Raw genomic sequence first — 10,714 nt, 5'->3', positions numbered from 1 at the left:
GAGCCCGCTTCGGATTCTGCGTCTCCCTGTCTCTCTCTCTCTCTCTCTCTCTCTGCCCCTCCCCCACTCGCTTGCATGCTCTCTCTCTCAAAAATATAAACACTAAAAAAAAAAAATTAATTCTTGGCTATTCCTAATCCTTTCCCAGCTACCTCAGAGGCCTGGGAACTTGCTGTGTATTCGTTAGAAGTTATTTTTTTTTTCAAGCTTTTATTTAAACTCCAGTTAGTTAATATACAGTGTAGTGTTGCTTTCAGATGTACAATACAGTGATTCAGCACTTCCTTACCTCCCCCTCATCAGAACTTATAGTACGATAGTAATTTGAGAGGTCATAGTATTATAACAAACAGGGCTTGATTTTCTCGCGTGAAAAGAAATTCAAAACGGAACAAAACCCGTTGGTATTTAGGCGGCACACCAATGTGGAATCATATCGTGATTCTGTTTGTTTTCCCTCAAGGTTGCAAGGTGGCTGCTGCCGGTTAAGCGTTCGACCTCTTGGTTTCAGCTCAGGTCATGATCTCACGGTTCGAGCCCCACGTCTGGCTCTGCGCTGGCAGCTCAGGCTCTGCTTCGGATTCTCTCTCTCTGCCCCTCCCCTGCTTGCACCGTCTCTGTCTCGAAATAAAGAAAACAAAGAGAATTTTGAAAAAAAAGGAAAAGCAGGGAAGGGCACAAAAAAGTGGCTCTATTAACGTCTGTCCCTGTGTCAGTCAGTTGGTTACCACTGCATAAGATACCATTGCAAAACTTAGTGGCTCAAAACAACAAATATTTATTAGCGTGTGACTCAGGGTCAGAGTTGGGGCTGGGATTAGGTGACGGTTCTTCTACTGGTTTCTGGGGCTCCCTCGAGTGATGGCAGTCAGGTGATGGCTTCGTGGGGGGGCCTATTGTCCAAGATGGCCTTGCTCACAAGTCTGGCACTGGATGCTGGCAGTGGGAGATACAACGACAGAAGTAGAGGTCAGAGGATTGTCATGGCTGGGGTGGGGGTGGGGGGGACACCGCTAGCCAAGGAGTGTGGGTGGCCTCTACCAGCTCGACTAGTCAAGGAATGGACCCTTCCCTAAAACGTCCAGAAAGAACAACCCCGCTGACACCTTGATTTTACCCTTCTAAGACCCATTTTGGATCTCTGACCTCCAGAACTGTGAGATAATAAATCCGTGTTAAGCCTCCGCGTTTGTGGTATTCTAGTATGGCAGCAATAGCAAACTGTCTCCCTCAGATGCTCTCTCATTCTCTAAGGCCCCGCTGCCTGATTTTGTAAAGATATATGGGAACCTGGCCATCCATTCTCTCCCAGATGATCTATGTCTGCTTTCGTGCTACGGCAGCAGAGTCGTTGTGATGGAGACCGTATGGCCCACGGAGCCTAAACTATTTCCTCTCTGGCCCTCCTCCTGCTCAAGCAGGCTCGCCAGGCTTTCTTGCATGGTGGTTTCAGAGAAGCAAGAGAGCAAGATTTTGCTGCTAAAGTTCTTGGACGTTCAAAGGCTTGGTAGTCCCACAATGTCACCTCCTCTACATTTTGGTCAAACAAAGCAAGTCCCAAGGCCAGTCACAGAGGTGAAAAATAAACTCTACCTCTTAACGGAGGAACGGCAGGGTTGCGTTGCAAAGGCGCGTGTGTACGGGAGATCTCATCGGGGCTGCCTTTGCGGACAGTCTCGGAGCCCCCTTTGGTCTGGGGATCAAAGCCCCCCCCGCCCCGAGACTCCCCACCAGATGTCCCTTCAATCTCAGTGACCACAGCTGGGCAGCGTGGGGAGCTGGGGAAGCAGGAGCCGGCTTATTATGACTGGCTTAAGCCAATAACCGTCTACCACTCGGGAGGCATCCTCCGTTAGCCAGGAAAGGGGAGTGGATGCTGAGCTGGCTGTTAGCAGAAGTTACCTTACCTGTGCTGTCTGGGTGGTCTTGAGTGTATTGAGTTCACTCACTCAACGAACAAACATCCAGATATCAAGAACCTGCTCTCTGCCCGTTTCTGGACAGGGTTGGTGTGGAGGAAGGCTATAATCCCTGTCCTCGAGGGGGCTGCAAGCCCCTGGAGAAACTCCCCCGCATGGACAAAGAAGGCATGTACAAGGATTTTCACTGCACACCTATTTTTAGAAGTGAGTAAGTGAAAGCAATCCTCTGACGGGAGAGGATAAAGAAACTAGTTCTATGATGGGCACATTTATAGTAATTAAAATAAATGAGCCAAGTCCTCACACATCAACCTGAATAATTCATGAACACGTCGTTAAGTGAAAAACAGCAAGGTGCAAAATAATATCATTGACATAAATCACAACACATAAAACAATGGTGTACATTTCGTATGGAAAATTGCATGTGGTGAAAGGAGATAAGCATGGGAGAGGGAAGGGAGAGGAGGTGGGAACGTAGCTTGAGGCTCTAATGTTTTGTTCCTTTAAAAAAGTAGAGAGATTAGAAGGATACATTACAACTGCTATAAATGGGTTATATTATTCCTGTGTGTGAATATGTGTGTGTGTGTATATATATATACATACTATTTCATAGCAAAAAATTTTTTAAACCTACCAACTAGTTGAGGAGTTGCAACGATCAAAGGCAAAGTAAGCAGGGAACCGGTCAAGTGCAGTCTGTAGGACAGCCTGCTCTAGGTCAGGCTTACTGCTCCCAGGGGACGTCCTGTGTTAAGCTTGTGGTGAGGTCCTGGAGCGTGGAAACTTAAGTGAAGGGGAAGACCCGGTTCTTCCAGGAGTCCAGAAAAAGGGGGTCCTTGGGGGTCCAGCCTGGAGAAGGGGCTGCGGCCTGAGGCTGGCAGGATGGGTGGCGTTCCCCACACAGCTCCTTCTCCTTCCTCCGCAGACGACTCAGAAGTTTGTTCTGTGTCGTAGCAACAGGGGGTGTTGGAAGGTACAGAAGCTTGGAATCACCAGACCTGGCGTGGGGCCCTGACTTCTGCCAGTGATAAGCTGTAGGACTGTACAAGTCTTGTATTGCCTCCCTGGGGCCTCAGTTTCCTCTTCTGTAAAACGGGTATCAAAACCCTTGGCCTGTCTCCCTCACTGGGTTGCTGAGGGGGCTGTAAAAGATCGAGGGTGTAGAAGCCCCACGGGCCGCGGAGGCCTGTGTGCTCCCCGGTCTGTGCAGACTGAGGGTTTCCACGGATTTGTCTGCAGACCCAGGAGTGGAGCTGAGACGGTTCTCGTGGACTCATTCCACAAACATTCCACGTGGGCTTGGAGAACAGTGATGCTAACGGTGTCCACCTTTAAGGAGCACTCAGCATCGGGGGTGAGGGGGGTGGCTGCCAGCCCAAGGAGTTCTGAGACTTTCCACCACCTTCTCAACTGTAGGTTGGGAAAGAAAGTAGCAATTTGCTGCTGCTTCTAGAAGCTTCTTTGGGAGAGGAAAAGACACCCACCTAGGGACAATCTTGGAAGCAAAGTAGAATTCTCCTGGTTTGGGAGGGGATCCCGGGTGGAGGGGCAGCTTGGATAAAGCCCAGAAGCAGGAGAGCTTAAAATGTCCCAGGACTCTGAAGGAACAGCTCCACGGAATATGAGCTTTTGTCTCTGTTTTTGGGTTATTTTGTTTTGTCATCTCATTGAAATTTAAGCTAGAGCTGAATTTTGCCATCAATATTAGAGTAGGGAGAGCCAGAGGTCAGACTGAGTTCCTCCACTGCAAATTCGTACTAAGCCTCAGTTTCCTCTTCTATAAAACGGGCTTGTTGCAGACTTGATCAAATGATGAAATGAGAAATGGACATAACTCTCCAATGAACGAACACTTTTATTTACTTTCTAATGTTTTTTTTCTTTTTTGAAAGAGAGAGAATGTAAGCAGGGGAAGGGCAGAGAGAGGGGGGACAGGGGATTCGAAGCAGGCCCTGTGCTGACAGCAGTGAGCCCTATGCGGGGCTATGAACCGTGAGATCACGACCTGAGCCGAAGTCAGATGCTTAATCAGATGCCCAGGTGCCCGTCCAATAAGTGCTTTTAATTAAACTGCTCAGAAACGTATCTTGCCTACCTTCTTGCTGACTTTTCTTTCTTTCTCAGCGCCCTGAGCCTACCGTAAGGAGCAAACTAAGTCTTCCCCCCAAAATACACCCTCCGAGGTGGTGGTTCAGCTGTCCGTGCCCTGGGGAGAGTGTCCCCAGAACCACAAGTGACACCAGTGGGGCCAGGGAGGGTGGGTGCTCCAGGGGGAATTGGGGAAGATGGTGGAGGGGATATCTAGGCACCTTGTCTTTGGGGGCTAGAGCAGGAATTTCCCTCGAGAAGGGCCTCTTTCCCCTTTGCCTTCTGACCCGCGCACGGAGCCCATCTGCCTGGTGGTTTCACATGCCCCAAGCAGGTCCCATCCCAGACAAGGGCAGTGCCCCGGGGGCCTAAGTCACTCTCCCAGGAGTGGCCGTTAACCGTGTCCCCATGAATTTGGGCAGTAGCCAGATTTGGGGGGCGGGCAGGGGGAGACAATGAGAACATTCCCAGAGGCCCCTGGGCCGTCTGGCGACCTCCCATGTCTGCCATCATGTCTGCCACTGTCTGTGGTGCCTTCCTGGTGTGAGCCCTGCCCCCCTACCCCATGCAGCAGGTGCTCGGCAGTCATGAGGGCCCTCAGGGGCCACAGAGCCCTGCAAGGTGGCCTCACCGCTCTCTTCCTCCGGAGCCAGCTCAGAGTGATTCAGCTAAATGGCCACGGTGGCACAGCTGGTAAGTGACAGAGTTAAAGACCTGCCCTGTGGTATCTGCATCCATCTGACTACAAAGCCCTTATGGCCCCCACTGCCTCTCTTCCCCTAGAGAGGCAGGATGTGGAGTGTGAACGCACTTCCCGGAAGGGGCGGCCGGGGAGGCTGAGGGTGACTCAGAGCCGGCCCTTGGCCATGTCCTCTCAGGAAACACTAGGTTGATTGTGGTCCATTGTTGCTCTCCCTGCACATGAATAGGAGTCAGTAACTGCAGAACAGAACGGAGGCAGTTCCTGGGGAGGGGCGCACACAGAGGAGGGGCGCTCTCGGGAACACGAGGTGCCCCTTTCCGGAGCCAGGAGGCCTGAGCCCCATCCTGTCTGGGGCAGAGAGGGGACAGCCAGGAGGCCCTCTGCTTGGCACTTGGGGATGCCCCGCGAGTGCACTCTGAACACCCGCAGACACCAGGAGACGGTGCAAGAGTGGGGAACTGGGGCGCAGGCGATCCTGAAGCCTGAGGGCTGCGGGAGAAGTTGGGAATAGCTTCTGTGGGCAGGGGAGAGGAGACTTGGGGAGCTGGGGAGGCTGTGGGCAGAGTTGAGGAACAGGTGCATTGGAGACCATCGATCCGTGGGGCAAGGGAGTGCCTGGGGGACGGACCAAGCGACCGCATTGGGGGCCCCAGCTTTGCAGACGTTCTGCCGGCCTGCTCCCACAAGGCAGGGCACACGTGCGTGGCCACGGGCCAGGGGTGCGAAACGAGGTGGCCTGGGCCCCAGCACAGGTGCTGCCGTGAGCCGGCGGGAGCGGGGGTGCCTCGAGTGAGTCAGTGTACCCTCTGTGGGCACAGAGATCAGACATCAGGGCAGCACGCCTGGCCGGACCTCAATAGCTGATGGCTCGGAGTAAAGCCCGAGGGAGGGAGGGCATGGCACCATGGGGTGGCCAGAGGCGACTTCTGAGAATGTTTACCAAAACGTGTAACATCCTTATCAAGTGTGATGAAATTCAAATTCCTCCAAGGCTGCTCAGCCCTGCCCCTGCCTCCTCGAACTTCCTCTCCTCATCATATTCCAGGCACATAGTTTTCTCTATATAAAAGTGGCAGACACTTTCTGCCCCAGGGCCTTGGCACCAGCGAAATCCTCTTCTAGAAGCCTCTTCCTCACCACTCACCCCTTTTCCTCTCCCCACCAACTCCCACCCATTGTTCTCGTGTTAGCTGAAATGCCCCTTCCCCAGAGACACCTTCGCCCAACCCCTGAACTAACTTAGCTGGGTCGCTCTGTTACTCCTTCCCCCAGCATCCAACGACGCTTCCTTTGTATCACTGACCATCACAGGAAAACTCTTTGTGCAATTATTCGTTTGGCGTCTCCCCCCACCCCCACCCCGCTAGACCACAAGTGCTGGTAGGCCAGCAACCACATCTATTTCTTTTACCAGTGTGTCCTCAGGCACCCTTTATTGATAGAAAAAGGGGAAGGAAGGAAGGAGGGAAGGAAGGAAGAAAAGCAGGCCAAATGGAATGGCGGGTGATTGGAAGGAAGCGGGGAGGGAGAGGGGGGAAGAGTAGAGAGGGCTCCCTGGCCCGCGGCAGCAGAATGGGGCGAGCCACAGGCCCCCAGTGAAGGATCCTGTGTGCTGGCTTCCCTCCCTGGCACAGTCAGCCGTGGCTGGGCGCATGGGTGGCATGGCCTGTGCTCCTGGTGGAAGGATGAGCAGAGCAGAGAAAGGTAGGTCCACCTCCCCCAGAGCCCCATGCAGAGCCCCAGGCTGGGGGCAGCCCCTCCAAGAAGCTCAGTCTGCAGGGCAGGGTCCTTCACTCGTCACAGCCTCACCCGGCTCTTCTGGAGAGCGAGATCAAGCACCAGCCTTCCACCGGCGCCCAGCGCCGGGAGTCGGACTGGGGTGGCCGTGCTCAGGCACCTGGCCTCTTGCCTGGCCCAGCACAGGTGTTCAGCAACGGGGCGCCTCTCCCAGATCCCGTCTCTTCACTCTCCTCTGGGCTCCTTCTCCGTCTTTCCCAGAGTCGCGACTTCTGGCAGACCCATGTCTGCACTCGGGGAGAGCCCAGGAGGGAGAAGAGAAGGGGAGGAAAGAACGTGGGTAGCCGCAGGGAACCTCAAAGAGCACAGATGTTGGAGTCCTACCTGTGCTCAGATCATGACTCAGCCACCATCTGGCTGTGTGACTGTGGCAAGTGACTTAGCCACTCTGTGTCTCAGTTTTTCCATCCATAAAATGAGGATGACAAAAAGGCTTATCTCATGGGCTTGTAATGAGGATTGAATGACCTGATACTTACAAAGGTCTTAAAATAGTCCCTGGCACATAACCATGCTTATAAAATAATTCACATAATAATAGCTATCGTTTATTGAATTTACCTCCGGCCTGGCTCTGGATAAACATTTTCTTTTTCTTTTTTTTTTTTAAGTTTATTTATTTACGTTGAGAGACAGGGAGAGCATGAGCGAGAGAGGAACAGAGGGAGAGGGAGAGAGAGAATCCCAAGCAGGCTCCACACTGTCAGCGAAGAGCCTGACGTGGGGCTCGATCTCAGGAACTGTGAGCTAAAATCAAGAGTCACACGCTTAACCTACTGAGCCACCCAAGTGCTCCTGGATAAGCACTTTCATGCATGATTTCTGTCTCCCAAGAAATCCAGGACGTGGGAACCCATCCATAGGGGTTAAGTGACTTGTTCAAGGTCACACTGCTGGTCAGCAACAGAGCTTGGGTCTCAGATGTAAAGGGAGTCATTTAAATCTTTTTTTTTTTTATCTCAGGCTACAGCCAAGGATACCCTAACAAAGGGCTGCTCACTATCTCTCACGGAGGTGATAAGTCCCCACCGTGCGTGAGCCAAAAGAAATGCCAAGAACAAAGTCACTTAGGTGTTCAAGGTGGAGGTTACTCATATGTGCTGTGTCAGGCTTTTGTATTTACAAAGAAAACCTGCTTCTTTAACTCGGGGAGTGCTGTCTTCCTTCTTCTTTGCTTACCCCGCTGACCTTGATCTCAGCAGCTGGCTCCCTTGGAGTTACTGCTCTGCGGGCCCAGGCAGCCCTTGGCCCCATTCCTTGTTCCCTTACGGGGTAAGGGTTGGGGGAGAAGGGCTTCAGCTCGGGGCATGGAGTCCTGGGCCTCCTTCCTTTGCTGGCCCTAACTCACTTCCCTTCTCTTAACCTATTTCCCCCATTTCTGAAAGAAAGGGGTTTAAGTTCGAACCAAAGGAGCGGTTTCCCACCCAAACTACATATTAGAATCACTTGGGGGAAGATTTTTTAAAATGCTTATGCCGGCCCCCACCCGAGGTTCAGATTAAGTGGGCTATCAATACCATTAGAGCTACTTTCCAGGTGATTCTAAGGGCCAATGGATAAGACCTGTGGTTTCAGGAGCAGAGTGATATGTTCTGTTATCTGTGGCAAAACGAGAAAAATGACCAGAGTGCGTTAAGTTTTCCTTGGAGGTAAGTGTGTTCAATTTGAAGATACCCTTTATCTGAGATCATATCCCTTCTATTCTGTGGAGCAGCGAAAGTTCTTTCTCTTGGGATGTGATGACAACAGACGGTGGGACCTTTCCTTTTTTTTAACATCCGTTTTAACCAAATAAAAAATGGGCAACATTGGCCTCCAAAATTATGAGGGAAATATTTCCTGGCCAGTGAAATTCAAACATTCAGAAACACCAGCCTAGGTCTGTGCCACCCACTATGGTAGCCACGAGACATAAGAGGCTATAGAACATGTGAAATGTGGCTGGTCCAAGTCAGGTAGCATTACCAACATAAAATAGACACTGGATGATGAAGATTTAATATGATAAAAGAACGTAAAATAGCTCGTTAATATTTTTTACATTGATCAGGTGTTAAATGTTAATATCTTGGATACATGGGGTTAAATAAACTATATTACTAACTTTAATCTCTCCTGTTTCTTTGCACTGTTTTAGAAATGTATCCCCTCGGGGCACCTGGGTGGCTCAGTGGGTTGAACGTCCGACTTCAGTTCAGGTCAGGATCTTACGGTTCGTGAGTTCGAGCCTCACGTCGGGCTCTGCACTGACAGGGCAGACCCTGTTCGGGATTCTCTGTCTCCCTCTCTCTCTACCCCTCCCCAGCTCTCTCTCTCTCTCTCAGAAATAAACAAGCATATAAAAATATATAAAAAAATAAAAAGCAAGAGGCCGGAAGCTGCAAGAGCTCTGGGACCGAGGCTCGGAACTCACCCAATGTCACTTCTGCCGCGTTCGATGTCCAAAGCCAGTGTGAGAGCCTGCCTAGATTCCAGGGCCGGGTAAACAGACTCTGCTTCTCCTCTTTAGCAACAAGTCCTGCAAAGGATTGTGGGCAGTCTGCAATCCACTCACTCGAGCTCGGTGGTCCCAAACAAGGAGAGGCTATGCCTTGCTCCCTGGATGCTGCTCTTCCTCCGGGCCTCACTGGGCCTTTCGTGGGTTCTCAGCACTTTGACTCCCATGGCCCCTTCCTCCATAAGACTGACAGATAGATAGACAAATAGATATTCTATTTTATGAGGGCATCGGTGTAATGATAAACAATCGGGGCTGGGTTCGTGATTACATATTCGTTATTATATTCTTTTTTCCTTCTGGCTTCAAAAGAGATGAAAATTGAGCCATTTTCGGGGGCCCCTGTGAGTATCCTGGGCACTAGGTGTTGTGTCTTGTGGGCCACGTGGCCAAGTGGGTCCCGTTTTTGGTGGCTGATCGAGCACAGGGCACCCCAGCCCCAAGTGGTTCAGAGTCCCAGCAATTGCCCGGCAAACTGGGAGCTATGCAGGGCGACAGAGGGTGGGGCAGGCGTCCTCTGAACGGGTTACAGAGTTCCCCAATTACCTGTGTTCCGGATCCCCTATAAGGACATCTGTACTTTGCCCTTCCTTCAGTGATGGGCCATCACTCCCTTTCTAGGGAAACTCCTGGAAGCCAGGTGAAACCAGGAAGTGCATTCAGGGCTTCAGATGGTGATAATAACACCAGGACCCTTCCCTCCGGTGGATCACTTTACCGGCTGGCTGTCTGTCAGGGGCTTTCCCACGCCTCCCTGCCCTGGAGCCTCTTATCCACACTCCTGCGGTCCCACCCACCTTTTCACAGATGCGGAGACTGAGGCTTGGAGATGTGAAACCACTTGCCCGTTTAGTGGTACGTTCACCGGGGGCCCAGGTTCCCCGGGCTAGCTCCCCGACACCAGGTGAATCCTGCAGGATCTGACCCTGGCAGCGTCCTGCACACCTGGAGGAGGGCAGGCCTCGGAGGACAGGCCTGGCCCGGCTGGTGAGAGGAGGCGCCCTGACAGCCACGTCAGCCGCATGTATTTGGGGCGGGGGAGGGCTGGGTGGGCCTTTTCGATTCCTGGGGGAACATGCAGCCCTTCAAAATCAGGACCTGCTTTTGGTTTCTTCCCATATGTGGACACGGGTCTGGTTTTTATTTGGCTTGGTTTGGGTTTTGGTTTTTTAAATTGTTTTAATTAAAAAAACTTTTTGTTTTAATGTTTATTTTATTTTTGAGAGAGAGAGAGAGAGAGATACACAGTGTGAGCGGGGAAGGGGCAGAGAGAGAGAGAGAGACACACACACACACACACACACAGAATTGGAAAGAGCTTCAGGCTCTGAGCTATCAGCTCAGACGGACGAGGGGCTCAAACTCAGAAACTGTGAGATCATGACCTGAGCCAAAGTCAGCACTTAACTGACTGAGCCACCCAGGAGCCCCATGTTTTGGTTTTTTTAGAGAGAGAGGGAAAGAGGGTTTTTTTTAGAGAGAGAGAAAGAGGGCTTGAACAGGGGTGAGGAGTGGAGGGAGGCGGGGGGGGGGGAGAGAGAGAGAGAGAGAGAGAGAGAGAGAATCCCAAGCAGACTCCACACTCAGAGCAGAGCCTGACGCGGGGCTCCATCCCATGACCCTGGGATCATGAAGTGAGCTGAAATCAAGAGTGGGACCTTCAACCTACAGAGCCCCCCGGGCACCCTGCTCTGTTGTTTT

At 51.8% G+C, this 10,714-nt stretch overlaps 1 long non-coding RNA gene across 1 annotated transcript; it reads right to left on the bottom strand.

Moving 5' to 3' along the window:
- Positions 1–201: 201 nt before the first annotated feature.
- On the bottom strand, positions 202–10,238 carry LOC132664503 (uncharacterized). The gene is made up of 3 exons (XR_013553344.2): positions 9,811–10,238; positions 8,930–9,034; positions 202–936 (listed from the first exon to the last, which is right to left on the bottom strand). It is a non-coding gene; the product is annotated as an uncharacterized LOC132664503 (long non-coding RNA).
- Between the last annotated feature and the right edge of the window lie 476 nt (positions 10,239–10,714).

Source organism: Panthera onca, chromosome F2 (assembly GCF_046562875.1).
Source record: "Panthera onca isolate mPanOnc1 chromosome F2, mPanOnc1 haplotype 2, whole genome shotgun sequence".
NCBI lineage: Eukaryota > Metazoa > Chordata > Mammalia > Carnivora > Felidae > Panthera > Panthera onca.
The sequence above is the reverse complement of the archived record's forward strand: the minus strand, read 5'-3'. Positions and strand labels throughout refer to the sequence as shown.